Source organism: Triticum aestivum, chromosome 3B (assembly GCF_018294505.1).
Source record: "Triticum aestivum cultivar Chinese Spring chromosome 3B, IWGSC CS RefSeq v2.1, whole genome shotgun sequence".
Lineage (NCBI taxonomy): Eukaryota > Viridiplantae > Streptophyta > Magnoliopsida > Poales > Poaceae > Triticum > Triticum aestivum.
The window spans coordinates 811,266,405-811,278,026 of record NC_057801.1 but is presented as its reverse complement, the minus strand read 5'-3'; the positions used below and the strand labels follow the sequence as shown (position 1 = coordinate 811,278,026).

Here is an 11,622-nt window from a genome sequence, read left to right as displayed (position 1 = left end):
CTCTGATTTTTTAAATGAGTGTCATGACTTGAAACACTTATTTTGGATCGGAGGAAGTATCTGATTTTTCAAGAAGCACATCTCTGCATTACACATGGCTTAAAACAATAAACGGCTTTAAACTGCATTTGCAACAGCACCAACAACATAATCGATACAGAGATTCCGGTTGTTAAATCACAATGAAATTGGCCAATGACTAACAAATATTACTATCAGGTTGCTTGCTTGACTAGTCTAAATTATTATTTTCTTAACGCGGCATGCTTGCTTGACGATTCCCGGGCGAAATCTCCTTCGGCCTCCAACTTGTGCAGTGATACAAAGAGCTGCTGCATCTTCTACTCCAACTTGTGGAATAATACACGGAGCCGCCGCGCCTGCTGCCGCATCTTCCACCTCCTCCTCGTCGTCGTCGGTGACCTCTGCTTCGAACGTGACATAGCCTTTGGCCTCATACTCTTGTCTCATATTCTCCTGCTCAACCAGAATTCGTTTGTTGATTTTCTCCACCTTAGCAGCGGTGGAAGGATCCCATAGAGCCAGACTTTGCCGAATGGGTCTCACTTGAAAGGTAAGGCAATAATCCAGCTCGTCTTGCGGCAGCCGGAAAATCTTCTTCTTCTTCTTGGCCGTCTTCTTCTCCAGGTTCATACTCTTCGCCTCCTCTTCTCTGTTGTCAATAGGCCTGTAGAACCCTCCCGTACAATCAGTTGTCATATTGACACAGTTGGACAAAAATCAGGGCCTGTAAGCTCATATTTATATGCTCGGTCAAGGCTCTATATCTGCACCGAATCGGATTCAATCCTGGCTCAAATAGTCGGAATCGGAGAACAGACCACTTCCAATCTGTGTACCCAGCAACTACGCTATCCGGAGCCGCCGGCGCCGATCTGCTTTCCCAAGTTGGTTCCCTTCGTTGTTGGCTCGGCCTGACCAAGAGAGAAGATACTGGTTCAGTAGATCTGGGTGCAAGAATGAAATCTGGGATTGACCGGAAGGTTTTGAAGAACACTCGCACGAAGGAGGTAGGATAGCCGCCGGAGCCATGGGTGGGGCCGGTACGGCGGTGCGGGAGACGGCCGGCGGAGGAAGAAATCGGGGGAGAAGGAGACAGTGTGCAGAGGGGCTAGCGTGTGCGTACCTATATTACAAGAACCAAACCAAACTGAAACCCTCCCTGATCCTTCTATGCTACAAGAACCAAAGGAGAAGAAGCATACTACATACATATATACATGGACACGCCCAAAGCAATTCTCTTGATCCCATCTCTTTCGGATTTGAACAAAAACCTCCTCACTTGCAGGGAAGCATCGCCTCTCGCCGTCGCCCAAGTCCTAAGTCGCACGCGCACCCCGCACGCGGATGAATGACTGCTTCTAGTATATATAGAGATGGTGGCATGTTGGATTTGGAAAGAGCAAGGTGCAGCCGCATGGCTAGAGGTAATGCGGTGCCGCGGGTCGATGAGGTGGCGCAAGCCAAACCCTCCCTTGCTCGTTGATGGGCATCCCTTGACGCGCATTCATTCTATTTACATGAAAGGGATGAAAGGGAATTAAGTGGCACGGGTATCCCACGCCTACGAGTATGTTAGCTGGCACAGCACTGCAGGTGCGTTTCGTTCATTAATTATACCATTGTGAATGCGACGACTGCTACTAATCACACAAGAGGAAATGAATGCTGCGGCTGCTACTAAACACAAAAGAGGGAATGAATGCGGCGGCTGCTACGTACTAATCGCAAGAGGGAATGAATGCGACGGCTGCTACTAACCACACAAGAGGGGAAGGGAATGAATGAATCCCGCCGGCCTCCTTCATTGCTAGAGCATGGGACAGCTGGCATTAAAAGTGTGTACTCCAATAGGGTGTAAGAGTAAACTACTTGCTCGTCTCCAACGAGCAATTTGTTTGGCTCTAAACCCGGCATACCAACCTACAGCTCAGAGGCAGAATGAGACCTCACCAAATAAACCAAATCAATTCTCTTGTGTCCTCCTCAGCAAAAAATAAACATCATCTTGGTTTGGCGCAGAATTTCTCAGAATCATCGTCATAAAGAAACATCTTCACCTTTACTATGCTCCCTAGCTAGGATATGGGAAAACAGCAAGCAAGATCAACATTTTTTTACCCAACACAGTCCTCTCTTGGGAATTCAGAAAGCGGATGGCCCAATCAGCAACATGTTCAAAAATTATATCAGATTGATACAAAGTGTGGAACTCATAAACTGATTCGTTCAATCGTAATCAAAAGGATCCGTTGGAAGAAGCATATAATAGCAAGGATTGCTCAAAGCCAGCTTCCTTCTTTCTTTATTTCTTTCTCACAGACAGCTACTACAGGATTACAAAAGGCAATTTTTCAGGACTCGAGGCCCCTGAAAGCAAAAGGATCCAAACACAAACAGGCTTCACTCCCAGTATACAAGCAAGCCTCCAAACCCAACGGTAAAGTATTACAAAAAAGAGAGTAAAATGGACACTCCATGGTTGCCTACGTCTTTGCGCAGACCAACACAAACATGATTGATGATATCCTCCATTGCTTCATGCAGTACAAACATGACAGGTACAAGGCCAGTAGGATGCTTGATGGAGATGACTTCATTTCTCTCTGGTAGGCCACCACTCAACCATAATGCCAAACCAAAAATTGCTCCAATAGCATCATACTACTTCACAACAAAATCACCTGTACAAAAACCTTCAATTCTTATTAGTTTTGGTTTTTCCCTACACATACCACATGATTGATACTAGCTAACACTGGATTTACAATTTATCTTTGCAACATACACTTGATGGAGCTATCAAAATGCTAGCATGTTAAATAAGCGACAATAATAAATAATGTCAGCAAGTATGTATGGTGCGAAAACTGAGCAAGACCTCAAGTATGGTGCGTCAAACTCAGTAAATGGCATTTACTACATGCTATAAGTGACACGGGGAATAGGCTCATGAACTCTAGAACAGCATACTTTATCGCGGATGCAACACCAGCCTCTAGGCTTCAAGTATGGTTAACACCAGCCTCGGCAACACCTGCAGGCAGCAACCATGCCAACTTCCTAAATAAGTACAAACCCCCCAAAAAATAGCACATGTTGTAGCACAAGGGCCTAACCAACACATGGACAAATTTCAACTACGAAATCATCGGTGTCAAAAGAATGACCATAGGACTAAACAACAAATCATTGGCTCAATGGTCAACACTCGACACAACAATCTGGCACGGCCTGATAGCCGGACCATCACAGGGCACAAGAAGAGAGAGGGAAGAAACTAACCAGGGACTCACCACAAATGAAAAGTAGGCGGCGACCCGGCCAAAGTGTTATCATTGCGGTGTGGGGGAAGCCAAGCTACATGCATGTAATGTTTGCATTACGATGGACATTCCACCTCCTTCCTCTTGGCCTTCTCAATTCATAGGCAGCCTAGCATGTTGACAACAACAACACAAGAGTACACAAGCTTTAGCATGGAAAGCTCCTCTACCAGTTCACACAAGTTCCCCATGCAGAATCCCAAGTACAAGATCAATAGATGCACTTCACAAGTAAAAGAGAAAGGCCCCCAACAAGTACCTTCACTTTACTAGAAAATAAGTAAACCAAGTTTCCCTTGCAGCAAGGGGATCACAAGTAAGTTCGGACACAGATTACAAACTGAACAAGAATAATGTTGTTCAAAACAGGGGATTAGAGACTTAACTAGCAAACGAAATTTCTGTGAGCAATGGCGGCGGCGGCGGCTTTAAACATTAGCATGCCATGGGAGGGAGTAAGCAACCATAGAGCAGAAATATGGCCCTGAGAGTAGTAATCAGGCAAACCACTTCAAATAAACAAACTTGAAGCACCCAGGATAACCAGGACTTACCCATGAGAGCATACTGATCCCTCTAGCAGTGGCTTCTGACCTGGAACGAATTGCTTCAGCTTCACATGGTATTCACAATAAAAACAACAAAAATAAGACATAGAGGCGACACTTTAAGCACTTGCTACCTCGCTGCTACTAGACTTGGAAGAAAATGAAGTTCACTATGGCGACACACCAGCAGCGGGAGGTGTAGACGGCGGCGAGGAGGAACCCGACAACAGCGGCGACGAATCAAATCCTTCAGCTTCACGGGATGCTAGGTGGCGGCCGGAGTTCCAGCCGGCGCCGAAGATAGCCAGCTCAAATGGGGATCTTCAGCTCTAGGAGGCCAGACATCCACAAGAAACCTGCAAGTGAGTTCAACAAATGTTTTTACATATGAGAAACAAACAAACAAAATAAGAAAAAATCACTAACTCAACCATGTTACTATGTTGTAATTACACAGCCATGCCAATCTATACCTCTATATCTATATCTATACCTACTAATAAACGCAGAAGAGCTTCTGCCCGTACGTCAAAAGCATGTTTCAGCTGGTACGTAAAAAAATTTGATCGCTCCTGATCTGCATAAAAAACCTATCACCCAGCTGGGCTAATGGGAGATTGGGCCCATCTAGGCAAACATAACTGCTGGACCTCCTAGAATAAGGAAAAAAATATTGTTATTCTCGGGGATCGAACCAAGAACCTCTACTTTAGAGTACCGAAGGATTCAACAAGTAGAGCTAACTTTCAGTTTTGTTAGAAGATAGGGTTCGTTTATATTAATTGATAGTACGACCTTGGTACTTTCACCGAATCCCACCGATTTATATATGTTCGCAAGTAGACAACCAACAAGCCTCTTTGGAACAAACATAGGGTGAGCTGTGGGTTCACTTTATCCTACGAGATCATATAGATCGAGAGAGAAGGGCTTAAATTGAGCCGGCTGGCTGCAAGTGCCAATAAGAAAGAGAACCAATCCAACAAAAAGAGAAAAGAAAGGAACAGATGGCGGACGGACGAATGAAGGCAGAATTGTTTCATCAGAGGAATACGTTGCTTTAAATGGCTGATCACATGTTGACGGACAAGGAATTGCTTCATCCCAGGATTTATACGTGGCTAATACGATTGTTGCTACCAGATCACATGGATAAACAAGAAATATACATTAACTTTTTCCATGAATGAGTCTCTCACTTAAAAATGAGAGCTTGATTGTCATGCCTTGCACGCTATGTTTTGTTAAGAGTATGTGGACAATTTTTTTATCCCGTTGCAACGCACAGGCCCTTTTGCTAGTGATAACATATCTAGTGGAGTATGTGGTAAGGTGTAAGCAGCATATCACAGGACAAGGAATCCGTAAATGCTAGCACCAATTAAACAAGATAGCATAATAAATATACATCGCTACAAAGCAGCGACCCCTCGATGACAGAACAACACCAATAATATACAGTCCAATCATCAATGAAATTAATCAATGCACATTGGAACAGTAGGATAGAATTTAACCCAACAATCACAGTGCACTAAAACATTAAAACTGCTAGCTTAAATTAATGGGTGATTCATAGGGGACAAATTTGTTAGCTTAAACCTGACTGTTAGGCAATTGTTATATGCAAGATCGATCGATAACCGGTCAGCTAGGTCCACATACATAGTATATAGTAATTCATATTCTACTCATGAAACCACCAACACTAGATGTGTGACGTAGTTCCACCACTAGTCAGGTGAAACTTACATTGATTCAAAGTAGGCCCTCTGTTCCTCATTAAATCCTCGGTCGGCACCAGGGGCTCATCGCAACTCATCTCCTCCATCTGCAGCTGCTCTTCCCTGCTTCTTGTTACCTAAAATGCATTCATTGATGCATACACAACATAGACCAACTAAGATAAGATGGTTCACATTCTTTTATTCCCTTTTCTTTTAATCAAACCAAATGCAATTTCAAAAATGGAGAAATAAATAGGGAGGGACCTCATAATTTTCACAAGAGGGCTGCTAGAAACCCGATATATTTACACCTTCCTTGTCTTTTTGCTGGGAAGTGACGATAACCCAGGCATCCCATGTCTAGTCTTCACCTTTGTATTACTGGAGGTATGCAAGGAGAAGCGACCCTTTGGGTTAGGGCAGGCGCAATTTCCCTTGACCCTGTAACCCTCCCCCATTGGAAGCCTGTACTATTCACCCCTCTTTCGTTTCAATGAAATGAAATGCAAAGTCTTTGTGTTTTCTAAAAAGGAAAAAGGCATGCAAGGGGGAGAACCAAAGGCTGTTCCCACGTTACCTAAAATGCGGAAACCACGAGATGATAAGAAAGAGTTTGCCTTCTTTTAAAAATAAGCTAAAGGCAGCTTCACAAATGGTGAAAGGTCCACAGGGTAGCAAAACACCATTTCCACAACAAGGGTTGCTAATACTTGAGGACAAAGCTCATATGTCTTTGCTTTCGTTATATTGGAGGCATGCAAGGGGGAGAGGTGCAACTTCTCTTTCCTTCTCATCTGAAATGCACACACAACAGTGAGGTAATAAGAGTTCATGTTTTTTTTTCAAAATTAAGGGGAATAAATAACCAGAGACGGTCATAAATGGAGAAAAGACCGCGCTGGGTAGCAAACACGGAGGGACCTCATAATTTCCATATGAAAAAGTTATTGAGGTTGTGGGCTGCCAGATAAACATCTAAATTCGCTGGATGCGCTGCACAATTATTCTGAAGTTACAAATGTTAAGCCTATAGCCTCCTAGGGAATGAAAGGAGAGAGCGAAATTTACACACAAATAGAAGTACTTGTGAAGTAAGCCAGATTTTTTTTGGTTCACAGGCTAAACCAAAACTGCTAGGGAATAAAACAGAACATCCCATTTTAGTAAACAGGGTATATGTGAAGTCAGCCCTGCAATATTTTCTAATGCAGAAAACATAAGAGGCTTTGATGTCATCGGTGTACACAAGTTGCTAATAGGCTATACCAGGAGAAAAATCAACTAGACTTCTCTGTATAAGTACTACCAAGTACCAACAAATTAAATGCCTAAGTACCAAGCTCGAGTTCTACATCTCCACGTGTCCTTTACCAACCAAATATTCGAAGTCTCCAAACATGCGTCTAAACATGACCAAAAACCTGCTAGCAAATAAGGTGCATGCTTCTAATCAAAATACTAAAGTAAAACAGTAGTGAAAAGACCATCAGCGCCAAAAGCACCACAGTACACCATAGAATCAACCCCGGCTCGATGGCCAGGCACCCCACAAACCAGGCCCTACCCTAGAAATTACTAAAGCTCGAAGGCCAAGATCACAGAATAGCCTCGGCATGATGCGAGGCACCACAAATTTAGTACTTATATCCAATTCATGTGTATGTTTGCCAAATTCCCAAAGAACATATTGTGTTGACTGACTAACAAGAAAAAGGAGCATCCCGTAACCAAAAGAACACATGGGATCAAAATGAAGGAGAACCATGGCATGATGGCCAGCAAAGAAATCGCCACGGATCAATAGCTCTGGACACACAGAGCATTAGAGAGCGCGAGAGAGGAGAGGAGGCCTACCACTAGCTATGCCGGAGTGGAAAAAGAAACAGGGCCACCAAACACGCATCACGGAAGGCTTCAGAGTCGAAGAAGAATCACCACGCACACCACATGACAGCTCTGTTCTCCACCTTGCCTGGCATGATGAACCCCTCCTGCTCCTTTGCATCATGATGATGTTGTACCATATAAAGCACAAGGAAAACACACATAACAAATCTTGAGCTTAAATCCAAAGAAAAAGAACAAATCATGAGAATCCACGGAGCAACTACCTCACCTGTCCTTGATGCTGGACCAGGAATCCATGAACTCAAGCTTGGCTTGGCAGTAACTCGCCCCATGCAGCCATCGGTGACCTGGTTGAGGTACACCAATGGTGTGTTCACGATCAGCTACACTCGCATCACAACATAGAGGGTAAAAGAAGTCAAACAACGTCCAGGACAACACACACACACACACATACACTTGGTAATTTTTCCTTTAACATGAGATGCATGGAGCAAAGAAGTGTTAACTACAAAGAGCAGGACAAGGCACAAGAAACTGAACAACAAAAGTAAGACGTAGAGGCAACACTTTAAGCACTTGCTACCTCGTTGTTGCTAAACTTGGAAGAAAATGAAGTTCACTAGGGTGACGCACCCGGGGGGAGGTGTAGACAGCGGCGAGGAGAAACCCGACAGCAGCGGCGACGACTCGAATCAGACAGCTTCACGGGCTGCTAGGTGGCGGCTGGAGCTCTAGTCGGCGCCCAAGATAGCCAGCTCAAACGAGGATCTGCGGCTCCAGGAGGCCAGACGTCCACAAGAAACCTGCAAGTGAGTTCAACAAATCTTCTTACATATGAGAAACAAACAGATAGAATAAGAAAGAAAGAACACTAACTCAACCATGTTACTATGTTGTAATTACACAGCCATGCCAATCTATACTTACTAATAAAGCAGAAGCATTTCTGCCCATACGTCAAAGCGTGTTTCTGCTTGTATGTAAAAAAAAATCGATCATTCCTGCCCTACGTAAAAAACCTATCACCCGGCTGGGCTAACGGAAGATTGGGCCTTAGCCCATCTAGGCAAAAAAACTGCTGGGGCTCCTAGGATAAGGAAAAAAAAACGTTATTCTTGGGGATCGAACCAAGAACCTCTACTTTAGAGTAGCGAAGGATGCAACCAGTAGAGCTAACTTTCAGTTTTGTTAGAACATAGGGTTCGCTTATATTAATTGATAGTAGCACCTTGCTACTTTCACCAAATCCAACCAATTTATATCTGTCCGCAAGTAGACAATCAACGAGCCTCTTTAAAACAGACATAGGGTGAGGTGTAGGTTCACTTTATCCTACGAGACTAAATAGAACGAGAGAGAAGGGCTTAAATTGAGACGGCTGGCTGCAGGTGCCAATAAGAAAGAGATCCAATCCAATAAAAAGAAAGAAGAAAGGAACAGATGGCAGACGGACGAATGAAGGCAGAATTGCTTCATCAGAGGAATACATCGCTTTAAATGGCTGATCACATGTGGACGGGCAAGGTATTGCTTCATCCCAGGTTTTATATGTGGCTTATACGGTTGTGGCTAACAGATCACACGGACAGACAAGAAATAAACATTAGCTTTTTCCATGAATGAGTCTATCACTTCAAAATGAGAGCTTGATTGTCATGCCTTGCACTCTGTGTTTTGTTATTGAGTATGTAGACAATTTTTTTATCCCCTTGCAATGCACCGGCCCTTTTGCTAGTGATACTAACATATCTAGTGGAGTATGTGTGTAAGGTGTGTAAGCAGCATATCACAGGACAAGGAATCCGTAAATGGTAGCACTAGTTAAACAAGATAGCATAATAAATATACATCATCAATAATGTACAGTCCAATTATCAGTGAAATGAATCAGTGCGCATTGGACTAGTAGGACAGAACTTAACCCGACAATCACAGTGCAATAAAGCATTAAAACTGTTAGCTTAAATCAATGGGCGATTCATAGGGGACAAGTTTGTTAGCTTAAATCAGACTGTTAGGAAATTGTTATATGCAAGATTGATCGATAGCCGGCCAGCCAGGTCCACATACACAGTGGCGGAGCTAGGATTTTCAACATGGGTATGCGGAATATAAAAAAATTGTAACTCACGATCACCCATTTGGAAGCAAGAAATGATGGTGTTTCTCTTTACTTGCATGAAGAATTTAAGGGTCCTTTCCACTGTCCCCTGATTCGATGGAAGGAAACAAGAACTCTCTGGCAACGACAGAGGAACTAACCTGTCTGCAGTCCGACTACATCACACCTCGTCTCCCCCTCAGAACTTATGGAGCGCGGAGCCCACTTGGCAGGCGGCAGGAGCAGCGGAAGGAAAGTAACCAAACAATCATTTAAGTATTGTTCATCAATGGTGAAAAATCTTCCAAATTTGAATGTTTATAATTCAGAAATTTAGATGCATAAATTTCACCTTGATTTCCTTGCACTTCTTCACAAGTTGTACAGCGAGCCAATGCAAACCACGCTCAAAATTGCATAGATGCTACAATAGATTAATCAAAACAAAATTAGGGAATGAAGATAACCCTCTATTCTCGACTAACAATTCAAATAAATCAAAATTAAGCACTCATAAAATCAGACGGTGGACGAATTGCGCACGCCACCGTTGCCTACCAGTCTGGATTAGATGACAGATGTGTCGTGCGCGGGTGCGCGCCGTGACACTGCCGAGTGCGTATTGCCGTACTGCGAAGCAGCAACGAAGGGCGTGGGCTGGCCAAGGAGATCGATCGGTAAGATGGGGCGATCCGCGATCGCCGACAAATGAGATGATATGCGGTGGCGGCGATTGCTTTCGATGGCCAATGGCGGCATGTGATGTGCCCCAGTTTCACGAAGTGATGGCTCTAGTCGAGCCTGAAGGATAAGGCCCGGTAGCACTGTACTAGCAACGTAGCAGCCCAACATATGCCCGACTGGTGCTAAATCGTTATTTTCTTTGTACGTAGCAGCCCCGCATGTACAAGTTGACTGCCATACTTTCATAAAGGCATATAAAAGCTTATATATTGAAACTTTTCTGCAAAAAACATTGGGTATGCATTGCATACCCTTGCATTAGACTAGCTCCGCCCCTGCACATACATACTATCTAGTACTCCCTCCGTCCCAAAATAAGTGTCTCAACTTTCTACTAGCTCTAGTACAAATTTGTACTAAGCTCAAGACACTTATTTTGGGACGGAGGGAGTAACTCATATTCTACTCATGACACCACCAACACTAGATATGTGAGGTAGTTCCACCACTAGTTAGGTGAGACTTACATTGATTCAAAGTAGGCCCTCTGTTCCTCATGAAATCTTCGATTGGCACCAGGGACTCATCGCAACTCATCTCCTCCATCTGTAGCTGCTCTTCCCTGCTTCTTGTTACCTAAAATGCATTCATTGATGCATACACAGCATCGACCAAATAAGATAAGAGGGTTCACATTCTTTTAATTGAAGCAAATGCAATTTCACAAATGGAGAAATAAATAGGGAGGGACCTCATAATTTCCACAAGAGGGGCTGCTAGAAACCCGATATATTTACACCTTCCTTGTCGTTTTGCCCAGCGTGACGATAACCCAGGCATCCCATGTCCAGTCTTCACGTTTGTATTACTGGAGGTATGCAAGGGGAAGCGACCCTTTGGGTCAGGGTAGGCGCAATTTCCCTTGACACTGTAACTCTCCCTCATCGGAAGCATGTACTGTTCACCCCTCATCTTTGTGTTTTCTCTTAAAAAAGGTATGCAAGTGGGAGACCAAAGGCTATTCCCATGTTACCTACAATACAGAAACCGCAAGATGATAAGAAAGAGTTCGCCTTCTTTTCAAAATAAACCAAAGGTAGTTGCACAAATGGTGAAAGCAGGGTAGCAAAACACTATTTCCACAACAAGGGCTGCTAGATGCCCAATAAAAAGTTAACATGCGAATACTTGAGGACAAAGCTCATATATATACATACCTTCGTTGTCTTTTTCGTGCGAGGTGTTGATGCCTCACGCAACACGTCTCTACCAGTCTTTGCTTTTGTTATATTGGAGGCATGCAAAGGGGGAGAGATGCAGCTTCTCTTTCCTTGTCATCTGAAATGCACACACAACAGCGA

At 43.8% G+C, this 11,622-nt stretch overlaps 1 long non-coding RNA gene across 1 annotated transcript; it reads right to left on the bottom strand.

The window, feature by feature from the left end:
- Nucleotides 1-3,324: 3,324 nt before the first annotated feature.
- Nucleotides 3,325-11,272, bottom strand: LOC123066773 (uncharacterized). The gene is made up of 9 exons (XR_006431436.1): nucleotides 11,013-11,272; nucleotides 10,789-10,897; nucleotides 9,739-10,001; nucleotides 8,110-8,279; nucleotides 7,742-7,820; nucleotides 7,480-7,622; nucleotides 5,651-5,759; nucleotides 4,033-4,254; nucleotides 3,325-3,944 (listed from the first exon to the last, which is right to left on the bottom strand). It is a non-coding gene; the product is annotated as an uncharacterized lncRNA (long non-coding RNA).
- Between the last annotated feature and the right edge of the window lie 350 nt (nucleotides 11,273-11,622).